The sequence below is a fragment of the Cornus florida genome, unplaced genomic scaffold (genome assembly GCF_030987335.1).
Source record: "Cornus florida cultivar Cherokee Brave unplaced genomic scaffold, ASM3098733v1 CherokeeBrave_3.0.0_Hap2_Chr08, whole genome shotgun sequence".
NCBI classification, from domain to species: Eukaryota; Viridiplantae; Streptophyta; class Magnoliopsida; order Cornales; family Cornaceae; genus Cornus; species Cornus florida.
Window position 1 is genome coordinate 63,378,192 of NW_026775578.1, and position 17,749 is coordinate 63,395,940.

The 17,749-nt window shown below is 34.9% G+C and overlaps 1 long non-coding RNA gene across 1 annotated transcript; it reads right to left on the reverse strand.

The window, feature by feature from the left end:
- Nucleotides 1-4,580: 4,580 nt before the first annotated feature.
- On the reverse strand, nt 4,581-6,812 carry LOC132271870 (uncharacterized). The gene is made up of 2 exons (XR_009469863.1): nt 6,393-6,812; nt 4,581-4,816 (listed from the first exon to the last, which is right to left on the reverse strand). It is a non-coding gene; the product is annotated as an uncharacterized LOC132271870 (long non-coding RNA).
- Between the last annotated feature and the right edge of the window lie 10,937 nt (nt 6,813-17,749).

Here is a 17,749-nt window from a genome sequence, read left to right on the forward strand (position 1 = left end):
GCGCATGTGGAGCGGCGGCACAATAAAGAATTGATCCAGTGCGGCGCGGTGTAGGATAATAGGGTGTATACGCCAATTAGGGCCATTTGATTAATTAAACTTATGTGAATTGATATGGTGCATCGCGGCGCATAAAACTTTGGTGCGCATGTGTATCTGGACCATAGAAGTGGTCTGGTCAACTATGGGATTATTTGGTGTATTGCAGACCATGAGAAGATGGTGCACTCGCTGATTTGGACCTTAGATCTATTATAGTTAATAGAAAATAATCTAGTGTGAGCGTGTTCATTTGCGCACTCATTTATGACCATTGGATGCGGCATAAAGGAAGTGATGGATTCAGTGTGGTGAGCTCACGGTAGCTGAAAGAGCTTAGCCAATACCAGCACACAAGGAGGCTTGAATCCAGCGCGTGCAAGTGCATAGTAAGCACGTGGGCGCGCGTGGGAAACTATGTTGGCCTAATTCGACACTAGAAATTAAAACGGTCATAACTTAGTCATTTTAAATCGAAATTGGGTCATTCTTGAGCTCAAATTCAAGGATTTTTCGTCTTCTTTCCAATGGTACCAATTTCATTATCAGATTCCCATCCTACTAGGAGATATTTATGTTTTAGTGAGAAAGTGTCGGAAAACTATTTAAACCAATATGGAGTATTTAAAGGAAACTATTTCTGACATATTTAGTTGCACTAATTTGTGTAAATATAATAAATTAATAATTTGTTATGGAAGGAAGTGTAAATATATATATATATATAAAATTATTTATATATGTGTATATATAGTTTAATTTGTCTATGAGTTGTATGGAAGGATGAATATATATATATGTATGTATGTATGTATGTATATTGATTTTAAATAATCAAGGATTATTAAAGAAGGTGTTAAACACATAAATACATTAAATAACATATGTGTAGGTATATATATATATAAATCATTTAAGATGATTAATATTATCATTCTTATTTGGCATATCTTAATAGGCTGGTTGTTAAATTAATGATATGCGTATAATATGCATGTGATGGCTATGTATGATTTAGTGTATTGTTAATTTTAAAGTTAATTCATGGTTAAAGTGTGGGCATGGATGAATTGTCAAATGATTAAATATATTACCTAAATATTTGTATGAATAGAATACATATATGGAAAGCATGGATGAATTGCTAATTAAATGTATGAATAAATATACCTGTGGAGGCATGGTTGAATTGCCAATGTATAAATATACATACACGGAGGCATGGTTGAATTGCCAATGTATAAATAAATATACTTATGGAGGCATGGTTGAATTGCCAATATATAAATAAAAATATTTACAATGGCATGGTTGATTTGCCAAAGCATAATTACGTTGTTATGTGTTAGATGATTAAAATATCATCTATGGTTGTTGTATGTATGGATTGGATTAGGGTTAGATATTCTTAAATGAGAATAGTTTAGTACTTACTGGTTAGTGTATTATTTTACATTAATAAAATAATATTGGGGAAGACGTGGATGATTTGTCAAAACTTGGATTTTGGATATGTGATTTAAACAATTAAAATCATTATCGGGTTGGGATTAAATAGAGTATTTCTTTTATTATAATTTGTTGTTTAAATGATTAAACAACTGACTAGGATGGGATTAAGGTCAAAGGAGTTTTTATAAAATGAAATGGTAGATTGGTCTAGGTATGAATATTATTTTAATAGTTATTTAATAGGTATGGAAATTTAATAAACCTATTAATGGATGTGATTAGTATAGTATATATAATTATATATAGACATGTATATCGTGCTTTATTAAAGTTAAAACTTTATTAGGTTTGGTTTTGATCAGAGATGATCTGCTTATTGGTTTTCAGAGGCCTGGTAGAGTGAACTTGCTCGTAGGGTTTAACCCACGATTTATTTTTCAGGTTATTAGAGGTTCCAGTCTCGAGGTTGAGGATCCGCAGCTGGGAGACTGTCATTCGTCTATTCATCTTGTGTACTTTTAAATAGTATTGGATTATTGGATAATGTTTAAGGGGTCCTTGAGTTATGGGATTTCCGAATTGTAATTGTTGGAGAATCATTAAGTAATATTTATTTATTAGTTTTCTTCCGCGGTTTATTTATTCTTTATTATTCATCTTTGTATTCTGTGCTTGTTAAATACTTAAATTGTTTTGATATCCCTTGATTTTGTGCGCGAACTTGATCAATCCGTGTTCCAAAATTAGGGGGTATCACAATAACAAACTTCATTTTTACAAATAGCATGCCAACAACCAACTTTACTTCCTCAACGAGCCCAACTTTTGCACTGATTTCCTTTCCTTTTGGGGAAAAAGGAAGGAAGGAAAGGAGGAGGACCATTTGGACATGTACCAATGTCACTTCAAAAATTTACGATGTTTGAGAGAGAGCTTACCATCCAACTTCCGCCATCCCCATAAAAAAGGGGCAAAAAAAAAAAAAAAAAACAAAGAACTTGAACTATCAATATTTTGCAACAAACCCTAGAACTATTTTAAAGAGCCAAAAAAACTCCCTCATCTTTCAAAATCTTGCATAATGTCCATGTCGTTAGACAACCTTTAAGTCTCCGTTAACTAACGATGTGAAATTACTAAAGTGCCCTTAATAAACTTGAAAAAATAATAAGAACAAAACAATGTCATATTGAATATAATTAATTAATTTGGTAATCTATTATTTTGTTTTAATTTTCTCAAGTTCAGCGTTAGGGGATGTTTAGTGATTTCACATCACAAACTAATGAAGACTTCATGGTTGTTTAAGAGGAGGGGGTTTTATGCACGAATTTAAAAGTATTAACTACCATCTACTCTAAAAGCTTAAGCTCTTAGAGAGGGTGTAACTTAAATATATAAATCCTTCAACATGCCCCCTCACGTGTGGCATTCTTTTGGTCCAACGACTCCAACACGTGTTTTTCAATATTTAAATTAGGGTGACGATGAGGTTTGAACTTGAGATTTGGTTCTAATACCATGTTAACAACCATCTACTCCAAAAACTTAAGCTATTAGAGATGGTGTAACTTGAATATATAAATTCTTCAACAAAAAGATAAGCAGATTTTGGGGTTAAAAATAGTTCAAGAGGGTTTGTTGCAAAAGATTGATGGTTAAGGGGGTTTTCTGCAATTTGCCCCCAAAAAAAGGGTAACCTACACTGACCTCCCTAAGTTAGGCCTAATCAGACAAGGCATAAAATAGAATGGTTTTAACTACACCAGCCTCTCTTATGGATGTTAGAAAGTTTAAAGACATTAAGTAATATCGTGAAATGTCTTTTATACCTTTATTTGATTTAATAATATTTTAAGAGAAAAAATCATGTCAAGCCAAAAGGCTATATTACCCTCTTTTTTTGGTAAATACCATGTCACACCCTTAGTAATAACCACCCAAACCCCTTTACACTCCTCTCTCTTATCCTTGACTCTGCAATCTCTCCCTCCCCTATCCATCTCCTCCAACAACCATCACCTCCTCTCACCACAAACACCTCTTCCCACCTCCATCACGACCACCTCCCTCTCCCTCTCTCTCTCTCTCTCTCTCTCTCTCTCCACCACCGCTGCCTCCTCCCACCACTTCCACCATCATCACCATAACCCTCTCTCTCTATATCCTCAATGGTGGTATCAAACATCACAATCACATGCCAAACCTTAAACCCACTGCATTTCAGATCTCATATCTCCACTATGAACTTGCCTCGTGACAATTTCTGTTTTACAACTTCTGTTTTTCTCTCTTTTCTCTGCTCAGTGGTGGTATCAAACATAACAATCACAAGCCAAACCTTAGACCCGCTGCATTTCAGATCTCAGATCTCCACTGTGAGCTTGTGTCATGACAGGTTCTGTTTTACATCTTCTATTTTTCTCTCTTCTCTCCTCTTCTCTGTTGTCAACACCACATCTTTGACAAATTTAACAATCACAATCACCAACTTTGGTTCCCCCCGACCATTATGCCCAAATTGATCCCTCTCTAATCTAATTCACTCTCTCACTGTGCCCCTATTTCAGATCTCAGATCTCCACTGTGAGCTTGTGTCGTGACAGGTTCTGTTTTACATCTTCTGTTTTTCTCTCTTCTCTCCTCTTCTCTGTTGTCAACACCACATCTTTGACAAATTTAACAATCACCATCACCAACTTTGGTTCCCCCCGACCATTATGCCCAAATTGATCCCTCTCTAATCTAATTCACTCTCTCACTGTGCCCCTCTCCCCATCAATTTCAAAGGCTTTTAACTTAATCTCAAGGGTAAATTGGTTCGTAAATAATCTGTTCTCCCAACATATTTAAAATGGTAAACTACCAACTATTTATTCAAAAATGTAATAATTTCCATTTCATGATCCTTGATCTTCCACACATTTGAGAATACCAGCTCACCATGCACCACTATAACTTCATAGAATCTACAAGGAGTGAAGCAGAAGAAATCTTAAAAAGAAGTTCATACTTCATAAAAAGCTATTATGACCCAAAAAATGAATTGTAGTCACGGACAGAAGGAAAGACCACATTATCATCCAGTATTTAACTAAAAAGGCATTTATCTTGCACACAATCTATTTTCACCCATAGGATACAACAATCTTGTAGGAATTCAAACAAAAAAATTGAGGAAAATCACCAAATGATAAAAATGAAAATCTATCTACCTTGCACATAGATAGTCTAATTTATCTGACAGTTGCTATGGAAATCCACGAATTCCAAGAACACAAGTCAACTTCCCAGCACCAAACATCTAACCAGGATCTCATCCTACCTGTCAAGCAGAGCCGGCTCAATGGTAAGGCCATTGCCTTAGGCCCCAGTGCCCCACATTTAAATAAGGATTAATGAGTGGCAAACTAAGATATTATGTACACATAAGTTACCACTTTAAATTAATTTTTTATGTAAATCATTCATTGTTTATATGAATGAATAAGTAATTGAATTTAAAATATTCCTTGCTACCATTCTTAAAGGTCTTGAATTCTTAAACATCTTGATTTTTTTTTTTCTCTAATAAATTGATTTTGAGTAATAAGTAATTTGTACATAATTTTTTTATAGTTTAAGATTTGTTCTCAAATTCAATTATATATTAGTATAAAAACTGACATTATCTAGAAAATGGGATCTTCACTCAAATTTACATTTACATTGTAAATCCTCTTTCTACGAAAAAAAATAATAATTAAATTAAAAAAAAAATCCATTATCACTCTATTTACAAAAATAAATTTGTTAAAAGTACCTCTTTGCTCAGCCATCCTTCAACTTTTAGTTTATATAGTACCTCTTTGTTCAACTTTTAGTTCATAAGCATCTCCACATTGAAATAACTCTAAATAATAAAAATTTGACATGCTCTAGTGTGCCCAATTGTTCAAATGCTCCTCCACATTTGGAATCCCAAAGGATCAAGGATGATCATATGTGTGAGAATGATAGTGTTTTTCATTATTATATTTTTATTGTGAAAAATGATAAATTAAAATTTAAAATGTATGTTGAAGGTCATGACACGCCATTTTTCATTAAAAAATAAAAAATAAAAAAAATAATAAGAAGAAGAAGAAGAAAAGAACTAATTTTATAAATAAAAATCAAGTTTTATACTATAAGAAATTCCGGTTTTTAGTAAAAACTCAAAATATACAATTTTATTTTCAAATTACTCAAGATGACTTTACTTTTATCTTTTTGCATCTCAAAAATGAGAAGGATGGATTGTTAAACAAAAATGATAGTTAAATAATGTTATTTTTATGGACATAATAAAAATCAAAGAGGCCTATTTTAATATTTTTTTGCCTAAGGCCTTAACTTGTATTGAGCCGCCTCTGCTGAAGGACCACTTTGTGGTATAATAGCAAGCCTTACCAGCATAACTATGTGATTTTGAAATGGATCAGAGAATTTTTTTCATGAGGGAAGTTTCAGTTAGCTCCATTAAACAACTATTGTCAAATATTAGTTCAGCTACTAAACTCTAGTTTCTTCCTTTCATATCTATATATATATATATATATATATATATATATATATATATATGCACACACACACACACATACATACATACATATATATATATATGAGCTCAATTAGGTATTCTTACTAGCTAAAGAGTCTCAAATAGTGAGACATCATTAAAATCAGTTTATTTCCTTTTCCTGTATTTTCTCAGCAACCAAACGAAGTTCAACCAAAAACACAGGTAATCTTTCCATTCCCAATCCATCCAACAGTACAATAAAAGTGAATTAAACTCAAAAAATCACACAACTAAGTAAATACTGAACTCTGATTTATGAAAATTGGCAATCAATGAACAATTAGGTCACCGAGCTTACTTGTAAATCGGATCAGCATCACCAGAACTTGCGTTGAGCACACCAACGAGACACGAGACTGCTGCGAAGAACACAATCAGATGAGATTGTGCCATCTGATTGATGAGATAGAGAGAGAAAGTCAAAAGGAATAGTTGGACTTTCTACGATATCAAAGGACTGGGGTATTGCAATTTTGTATAAGGATGTGATTGATGATTTTCCATTGAATCTGAGGAGAGAGAAGTCTGAAACTACATTGAACGCATCGGGAAATGATAGATTAGAATACGAATGAAATCGATTAAAAGAGACGACGAGAGAGAGTTTTTAGGAGTGGTGAGTTGGAGACGAGTCGAGAGAGTTCGATATTTGGCCTTCGGAGACAAGAATCTTGTGACGAGCACTATGGAGCAGACGCGTGTCTAATTGCATCATAAAGTCCAATAACGATTCTTGTCAACTTTTTAAAAGAATAAAAATATTTATATGACAATTATTTATTGTTACATGAAGGACAAGTGTGTGTATATATATATATATATATATTGTGTTTTTACTATAATTTTACATCTGGTGAGCGAGAAAGTTGCAATGGAATGATAATGTCATGGAATGGAATGAAATATTATTGTCATTCTATTATTTAGTTAGACTATTATTAAATTTAGAATGAAATATATATATATATATGTATATATTTTTAAAATATTCCTTCCAATGCACCCACATTACCTTTCCATAAAATCAACCCAATTTATATTTTGATCACCTATATATATTTTTTCTTTTCTCTAAGTAAATAAAATAAAAATAAAAAATATCTAAGAAACCATGACGGATTCAAAAACTCAATTCAAAGGGTAAAGGTAATATTTTTTAAGTATGTATATCAAAATGACAAAATGGTAGGCTAAAATAGTGAGAAAAAAAATTATGAGACAGTTATCCCGCTGAAGTGTACATTACTCTGTCCATGTAAGAAACAAATTGTGGTGATGCTTTGAAAAGCATATTGAGCAATGCCAAGAGCCAAACTATTTGCTTATCTCTTAACTCACTCCATCTTCCCATTCGCTATACAGCTGCATAACATTAATAGCGTGAATGAGTATCTTTATAGATTGAAGCAATACTTGTAGCAACTTCCGTTATTTTGATACCAAACGATCACCACCACTGTTAACCACCATTGGACAAAAAAAAAAAAAAAAAAAAAAACAACAACTTAAAATAAAATAAAATATTATTTTTAATAATATATCATCTCAATAAAATAAAATAAAGAAAGTGAACAAAACAAGAAAATGATCAGTGAAGGCGAAAGAAACAAAAAAATGGTGGGTAAATCAATTTTTTTTTTTTTTTCATTGACAAAAACGCACGTATTCAGTTATAGTTACAATAACTCAAACCATCGCCATTTCCTTTAGAAGGTAAAAGAGATATCACTAAACTACAGCTTTGACAGCACATAATTGAGGCACTGCCATTTTTTACAAGGAGCACCAGTAGCCATCAGGGCAACATGGAGGGAAAAGTTAACGGCTAACTTTTGTTTTGTATTTCTAATTTCTTTTCTTATTCTCCCTTTTTCTTTTTTTCTTTTTCTTTTTCTTTTTCCTTTTTTTTTTTCCTTTCTTTTTTTATTTTTTTTGTTTTCCAACGGAGATGATGCAACAATACACACAATCAACAAAAAAAGTTTAAATTGAATTGAAATATGAAACTACTGGGGATTAGGAGTTCCCTGTAGAAGAACACAAGATATTTCTCTTCAATTACATATTGTTTACTATATATATATATATATATATATATATATATATATACACACATGGTGTGTTCACATTACACATGATTGTGTTTCAGGTTTTGCTTGATTATTGATATGTGCAGTTGTTACATTGATTTCGTGTTTGTTTATAGATTAGAAGTCTAATTGGTTTAATTGAAAGTTCTTCAAATTTTGGCTTAATTGTTAAGACTTTTTGTTCAAATTCCATAATAGAAGATTTTTATTTTCTCAAAATCGTTGAACTTAGCTTTTGTAGTACATATTTGGCTTTTTTGGTTTATTTTTGTACATATTTATGTCATATTTGACTAGATATAGATCATTTTTAAAAATAATAATAAATTGACCAAAGTTTGGCTAGGTATAATTTTTTATGAATATTATTGTTAATAAAATATTTTTGACTTAAAATAATCTCATATTAGATTATAATGCTGCTTATAAGTTCGGCCCTCCCAACCATATAATCCTGGCTCCGCCCCTGATCCCCTGTTTAACAAGCAAATTCATCATTTCTAAATATAAGCTAATATTTTTGTATATCAATAATCTTGAATTAAAGCATTTCCAAAAAGGAACAAAACATCCAGAAAAAGAAATTACATATTCTTACCCTAGAGTCTTTTCCCTTATATATATATATATATATTTACTTCAGAAGTTAACGACTAGCTCTTGTTTTGCCTTTCTAATTTCTTTTCTTATTTGCCCTTTTTTTTTTCTTTTTTTTTTTTCTTTCTTTCTTTTTTAATTTTTTTTGTTTTCCAAAGGAGATAATGCAACAATACACACAATCCACAAAAAGTTTAAATTGAATTGAAAGATGAAACTGGGCTGCAAGTTGGGCAGGCCCAACCCAGCCCAATCCCAATCCAACCTCAACTCGAAATTGGGTTCGGTTGGCCAGCCCGAAGTCTACCAAAAAATGGATTATATCCATAACCCGAACCCAAATATTTGGATGGGTCGGCGGGTTTCATGGGTCAACTTATTATTATTATTACCAATATGCAAATTACATTGTTTTTTTTTTTTTTTTTTCCATGTTTGTAAACATCAAAATTTTTAAGAAATTTTTATTTTTCAATTCATTAATACTTGCCATTTTTCTTTTAGTAAAGGGTCACGTGCGGATAACCCCCTCTAGTATGTATATTGTGCATAAAACCCCCTCATATTTGTTAGCCACCCCTCTATCAAACAATGTGTGCGAATTAGTCCTTTTTGCTTGTTTACCGGAGCTGCAAATATACTAAAATACCCCTATCATCCACGCTACAGACATAACACCATCTTCATCAACGGCAGACAAAACAAAGACCACCCCTATTATCAGAGACCCACCAGTGGACAGCACCTTCAACACCATCTTCACAGTTGCTCGTCGTGGTAAGTTAATTAATAACATTCAATAAACATACTAAGACATGAAATTATTATATAATATGATATAAAATTGAATCAAAGACCATTAAAGAAACTTTAGAGAAATATCAGTGCCCTTGATCCCAGAAACCTTCCTAGCAGCAAGCATAATTGACCCCAAACAGACTCACCTCTTTCTCTTCTCCCTCTATCTCAATAGAGTCTAACCCAATTCATAATATCAATTCATCAAACACCCAAATACCAACATCATATCAACAAATCAAGAGTACAAAGAAGAAAAAAAGTAGAATACAAAAAAAGAAAAAAAAAAAAAAAAAGGTAGACCAACAAACAAGGGTCTGGAAGGTAGTCAGTCCCTAACCGTTCATCAAGGACTCAAATCCCTAACCGTTTCGAAAACGTTGAGGACTTTGAACAGCCGCTCTAACGCCGCTTCCTGCCACACATCACCGCCGTTCATGTTATGACATGGCCACAATCACTACTCATTATTTTCGGTGTCCATTAATGTTGGTTCACTTTGAAACAGTTTTATTACCCAACCACTTTGCTTTTGCATTTTTTTCTTACCATAGTGTCCTGATTCAAGACTATATTTAAGGAAATATGTCTCCTATCTTCAGTTATAAATAGGAACGAAGATGAAAGCAAGCAACACAAAAACACACAAGCTAAATAGCTCAGACAAAGAGCAGAGCAGAGTGAGAGATAAGAGAGGAAGAAAAAAGAGAGAAATACAGTGTGAGTATTTTTCAGAGAGTGAGCAAGAAAACAGAGAGTATATTTTTCAGAAAAGAGAGATACACGGTGTATGTGTGTATGGGATCTGCTGATCCACATCTTGTAATTACTCAACAGATATAGTGAATTCCTGGTGCGCGCCGTGGACGTAGGCAAAATTGGCCAAACCACATATAATTACTGTCTTGTGTTTCTGTGCATGTTATTGTGCGTATTGACGGTAGGGTCCTAAAGAAATTAGTTGTGTCTAATTTCCTAACAATTGGTATCAGAGCCCAGGTCGTTGTCATTGCACTGTGCAAGTACTATTGAAGTACTGTGCAAAATAATGTTATACCGAAGTTATTGTAGCAAAGTACGGAACTGTAGTATAATACGCAACTGTTCCAAAAAATGGTAATGTTCCAGTATACGGTATTAGTCACAAAATTGTTCGTTCGAGTGGGAGAAATGACATTAGAAGATAAATCATTTATGATCGAGAAGTTTGATGGTACAAACTTCAGTTTTTGGAAGATGTAAATTGAAGACTTGTTATTCCAGAAGAATTTGTATCAACCTCTGGGGGATAAGCCGGAGGAGACAAAAAGTGCAGAATGGGAATTACTTGATCAAAAGACTTTTGGCACCATCAAATTGACATTGTCAAAAACAGTTGCCTTCAATATCAAGAACAGGAAGACAACGAAGTCTCTCATGGCGGAACTTTCTAGTATGTATGAACAGCCGTCTGCAGTAAACAAGGTACACTAGATTAAGAAATTGTTCAACATGAAAATGGTTGAAGGTGGAAGATTCAACGAGCATCTAAATGTGTTCAACGAGATTGTTGGCCAATTAGAGTCTGTTGAAATTGACTTCAAAAACGAGGTCCAAGCAATACTAATTATTGGGCAATTACCTGAGAGTTAGAGTGGCACAGTTACGGTGATCAGTAGCTCTGTAGGGAAGACTAAGTTAAAGTTTGACGACGTTGTAAGCATGATTCTGATTAAGGAGATTAGAAGGCAAACAACAGGAGTTTCCACAAATGGCTCAGCCTTAAATGTTAACAGTAGAGGCAGAAGTTCAAATAAGAAGAAGGGCAGCAGGAATAAGAACAGAGGTAGATCCAAGTCGAGGAACGAAAAATCACAACCTCAAAATGCCAAGAATTCCACAGACCACAATGATGTTGAGTGTTAGAATTGTGGCAAAACTGGTCATTACAAAAACCAGTGCAGACCTCCAAAGAAGGAAAAGGAGAACAAGACATAGGCGAACGTGGTCTCAGAAGAATCAGACGATGCGCTGATATGCTATTTGGAGAGCAAGGCGGAATCATGGGTTCTAGATTCCGGAGCATCATTTCATGCAACCTTAAGTCAAGAGCTCTTTGAGAGCTATGTACTAGGTAACCTGGGAAAGGTGTATCTTGGCAACGATCAACCCTGCAGTATCGTCGGTAAGGGTGAAATACAGATCAAGCTAAATGGATTTGTATATAAATTGAAAGATGTTAGACACATCCCCGACTTGAGGAAAAATCTGATTTATGTGGGTCAACTGTCAGAAGAAGGTTTCGTTACAACCTTTAGTGGAAAATCATGGAAGATATCTAGAGGCACTATGACCATTGCACGTGGTAAGAAGGCTGGCACTCTCTACACAACCACCAGTGCTTATGGATCAATAGCAGTTGCAGAAAGCAAAAACGATCACAACCTTTGGTACCAGAGGCTAGGTCACATGATGAAAAAGGGGCTCAAAATCATGCACTAAATAGGGAAACTCCAGGTATATGAGAGATTGATATTGACTTCTGTGAAAGTTGTATGATGGGCAAGCAGAAGAGGGTTAGATTCAAAAGGAGTGGTAGAACTCTCAGAAAAGAGAAGCTTGAGCTAGTTCACACAGATGTCTGGGGCCAGTATTAGTCTCATCAATTGGCGAAAAATCTTACTTCGTGACTTTCATTGATGATCACACAAGGAAGGTATGGGTTTATTTCTTGAAGCACAAATCTGAAGTGTTTGAGTGTTCAAGAATTGGAAAGCCATGGCGGAGAATGAGACATGTTTGAAGATCAAGAGGTTGAGATCAAACAATGGTGGAGAGTATAAAGACACCGGGTTCAAGAAGTTCTGTTTTAAGAATGGAATCAGACTAGAGAGAACTGTGCAAAAATCCCCACAGCAAAATGGGGTGGTAGAACGGATAAACTGAACATTGGCGAAGAGATCAAGAAGCATGCGCATACATGCGGGTCTACCCAAGCAGTTATTGGCAAAAGCAGTTAGCACAGTAGCCTACCTAATTAATCATGGACCGTCGGTGCCATTAGAGCATCGGATATTGGATTAGGCATGGAGCGGCAAGGAGGTAAATCTTTCGTGGTTGAAAGTCTTTGGCTGTATTGCATATGCGCATATTAGTGACAATGTTAGGGCAAAGCTCGACCCCAAGTCACTAAAATGCATCTTCATTGGTTTAGGTGGAGATGAACTAGGTTATCGACTATGGAATTACCGAAACAAGAAAATCATCAAAAGTAGAGATGTGATTTTCAATGAGAATGTGATGTACAAGGATAGAGATGTAGCACAGTCAGGTAGTCCTGTATAGAGGAGCCCTGAGTATGTCAAGTTGAATGATTATTCAGAAGATATTGAGGATCAGATAGTTGAGAGTTCACACCAAGAACTCATCGATCAGAGTACATCGCTAAGTCCAACTCCAACACCCAAACTACGAAAGTCCCCACGAGAACTTGTTCCAAATCAAAAATATTTGGATTTTATGTTGTTCATAGATGATGGTGAGCCTGAATATTATGCCGAAGCATGTCAGGTTGAAGATGCTTGCAAGTGGGAGCTTGCAATGGAAGATGAGATGAAGTCCCTTATCTCCAATAAGACATGGGAACTTGCAAAGTTACCAGTAGGGAAGAAAGCTCTTCACAACAAACGGGTGTACAGGGTAAAAAAGGAATATGATGGTTCCAAGAGATACAAGGCAAAATTGGTGGTCAAAGGCTTTCAGCAAAAGGAAGGGATTGACTACGTCGACATTTTTTCACCTGTTGTGAAACTGACTACCATTTGGTCAGTTTTAAGCATTGTTGCAACTGAAGGTTTGCACCTAGAACAGTTAGATGTCAAAACTGCTTTCCTCTATTGAGCCCTAGAAGCGGAGATTTACATGCAGCGACCGGAAGGTTTCTTAGTCAGAGGTAAGGAGAAACTTGTGTACAAATTGAAGAAAAGCTTGTACAGTTTAAAACAAGCTTCGAGGCAGTAGTACAAGAAATTTGATTGGTTGATGCGAATACATGGTTACAACAAGTGCAACGTTAACCATTACTGCTACTTCAAGAGGTTTGAGACGAGTTACATCATCCTTCTACTTTATGTTGATGACATGTTACTGTTAGTAGCTGGTTCTGATTTCGAAGAAATCAACAAGTTGAAGAAGTAGTTGTCTAATGAATTTTAGATGAAAGATCTTGGTGTAGTGAAGCAGATTCTTAGGATAAGGATTAATAGAGATAAGCATAAAGGTAATTTGCAGTTGTCTCAAGCTGAGTACGTTGAACGGGTTTTAAAGAGGTTCAACAAGAGTAATGCTAAGGCGTTAAGTTCACCCTTAGTTAATCACTTTCGATTATCCCAAGATCAGTGTCTAAAGACAGATGATGAGATGAACTTCATGGCTAAGATTCCGTATGCCTCAGCCATTAGAGGTTTAATGTTTGCCATGGTGTGCATGAGACCAGACGTTGCATATGCAGTGGGAGCAATAAGCAGGTTCATGATAAATCAAGGAAAGCTACATTGGGAAGCAGTGAAATGGATATTGAGATATCTACGAGGTACCACATAAAGATGTTTATGTTTCAGAAGAGGCGAGGTGAAGCTACAGGGATATGTAGATTCAGACTTTACTGGTGAGATATATCACAGAAGAAGTATTACCAAGTATGTTTTCACGGTAGGTATGACTGTAGTAAGCTAGGTTTCGCAGATACAGAAAATTGTAGCTTTATCTACTACAGAAACAGAATATGTTGCTATAACAAAAGCCAAGAAGGAGATGATCTGGTTACAGGGATTGTTGGTAGAGTTAGGATTCAAGCAGGTGAAGAATGTTTTGTACAGTGACAGTCAGAGTGCTATACATCTGGCAAAGAATTCAGTATTTCATTCAAGGACCAAGCATATAAAACTTCGGTATCACTTCATCAGATCTTTGTTGGAAAATGGGGTGAAGATACTTGGCACCAAGAATTCGGCTGACATGTTAACCAAGATAGTGACTATAGAGAAAATGAAGTTGTGCTCAACTTCAGTCAGTCTTCTAGCTTGAAAACAAAAAGAAGCATATCGTTAACACTAAAGTTAAGTTACTTGTGCAAAGTTCGCCAAGTGGGAGATTGTTTTGACATGGCCACAATCACTGCTCATTATTTTCGGTGGCCATTAATTTTGGTTTCGGTGGCCATTAATGTTGGTTCACTTTGCAACTGTTTTACTACCCACCCACTTTGCTTTTGCATTTTTTTCTTACCATAGTGTCTTGATTCAAGGCTATACTTAAGGAAAGATGTCTCTTATCTTCAACTATAAATAGGAATGAAGAAGATGAAGGCAAGCAACACAAAACACACACAAGCTCAATAGCTCAGACAAAGAGCAGAGCAGAGTGAGAGATAAGAGAGGAAGAAAAAAGAGAGAAATACAGTGTGAGTATTTTTCAGAGAGTGAGCAAGAAAACACAGAGTCTATTTTTCAGAAGAGAGAGATACACGGTGTATGTGTGTGTAGGATCTGCTGATCTACATCTTGTAATTACTCAACAGATGTAGTGAATTTCTGTTTCGCGCCGTGGATGTAGGCAAAATTGGCCGAACCATGTGTAATTCTTGTCTTGTGTTTCTGTGCATGTTATTGTGCGTATTCACGGTAGGGTCCTAACGAAATTAGTTGTGTCTAATTTCCTAACAGTTCATTGCCCGCCGTGCCAGAATCGCGACTCTAACAGTCGCTAATACCGTCGCCTCTCTCTCTAAGATTTGGGTTTGAATTTGATTCTTTCTTCTTTATCTATCTCTGAATTTTTCATTTTTTTTCTCAGATTTAGGGTATTGGCTTAGAGAGAAATCAAATTGGGTTTACCCCGCCGTCTTTGCTCCAAGCTTGCCATCATCGTTCTCTCTTCAAACAAATCGGGGAGGATCGACTCCAGCGATGAGGAAATGTTCGGAACAGACCTTGTCGTCAATGATGGAGTCACAACAATGTGCTCGGATTTGGTGTGAGTGGTGGCGAGTTGTGACTCCATCATTGACGACAAGGTCTGTGGAATGGCGTGAGTTATTTTGATGGTGAGTTATTTCCCAATACAGAGCTCTGTGGAATGGTGTGAGTGGTGGCGGTGAAGAAGAAGAGAAGTGAGGGTCACGAATATGGTGGGGGGCAATTACGGAATATGAAAGGGTAATTCTAAATTTTTACCCACTCTCTATCGAAAATTTTGCTGGAGGTGGTTAGTTGAACATTGTAGTTTTAGTATTTGGTGTGGATATATATGCACAAAATAAATTAGAGGGGTGTAATCTACACAAAATCAAAACTTGGAGAGTGTTTTCTAGACTTTACCCTTTAGTAAATATCTAGAAGTGCAAATGTAGGACATTCATATCACTTAATCAACCATAACATTTTTCTGTAGTGTATTACAATTGAAATCTTATAAAGACAAAATAATGAATGTAAGAAATCATATTGAAACACTTTTAAAGAATAATTTGACACATCAACGGGTGCTTCAGCTCCTTAAAAAAAAAAAAACATATTGAAAAATTAAAGTATGTTGAAAAAGTTATTTCATTTTCTTGACGTCTTTATTATATCTATTGGAAACATGATCACACCAAGAAGCATCACTTTCAATTCTCAAAATATATTTATATATATAGATATTAGTCTTTTGCACGTATTGTTTAGTAAACAGTCACATATATATATATATATATATATATATATATATATATATATATATATATTTATTTATTTATCTCAATTGAGGTCAATTATTTAAGATTTTATCTATTTTATTCAAACTGTTGATCAATTGTTTCTGAGTCATGACTCAGTTTGATGACTGCTTCAAAATTGGTTCGATACACATTGAGAGCTAAGGCGATAAATATTGTTTTTTTAGTATATTGATATAAATAATATTAATTAAGTCTTAAGCCATAAAATATATAATAACAATAAAAATGAATTACAAAATAAAATATATAATAACAAGTTAGAAGAATTTTAGAAAAACAAAATATTGATTTGGGCTCAGATTGTTTAATTTGGGATTTTGGGTTGGGTTCAGAAATTGAACTCAGTCCCATCCGAAAAAACTTAAATTTTGATAAAATTCAACCCGATTTGAGCCCTATTTATAAATTTAAAAGCTCAAATTTTAAAATTTTTTGGCTTTGCACCCCTGGATGAAACTGAGACAAAAGAGCAGCCATATTCGTGCCTTTTTTTTACAAATATTCAACAATATCATCCCTAAGACCATGTTCACATATAGACACAAATTCCCCAAGTGCCTTACCTACTTCTTCACGTGTGCTTATTTCATTATTTCCATTACGTACCTAAGTTGAACAAGACCAAAGGAAGGGCCAAACTTGATGAAGTGCAGAGGTAATGCCCTGGCCGAGTCTAAAGAGAAGGAATAGAGTGAGGTGGTTCGGCTATGGAAGGAGGAATTCAAGGCTGGAAATTTCACTATCAACCGTTCACCATATCATCATCCTCATCCTCATCATCACAATCAATTTCTTTTCATGTTCGTCTAAGGTAGGGATTCTTTTTAACCTTTGCTGCCTTGAGGGAGCTCTTTAAACTTGTTTTCCTTCTGTAATATTTTCCAAATTTATACCTCATTTTGCTTGCTGTGAAGTTTATAGGAATTCCTGATATTGCTGCCATGAAATTTTAATCGTGCTTACAACTTCCTGATTCTTTATTAACAAAGTGCTTGTTAATTTGCAGACATACTTGTTATACATATGGCCATGATCTGATTTTTGTACAAAATTGTTGCTAATCTGAATTTTAAAAACTTTGTATGAGCTAACTTACCATATTTTCAAGATTTGTGTTACTCCTCCTTAAAGTTTACAGATACCTTTGCTGAAAGTTTTAAGAATTGTAATTGAGTTGGTTAATTATACTTGGACTGGGCCATGCTATTGCTAAAGTTTGGGGACTAGGAGGGTATTGTCTCGGACGAAAGGGGTGAGCAATTGGGTATGAGCTAACCGTTGGTGAAAGACCATAAACCCGCAGCGGTAGACCCTAGATGGGTATTTGGAGTTGAATTCCAACTAGTTGAAGTGGGAGAGATAGTTGGGGTCGCTCTAGTTGTAGTGAAGATGTTTGATGAAAGGTCCAAATGA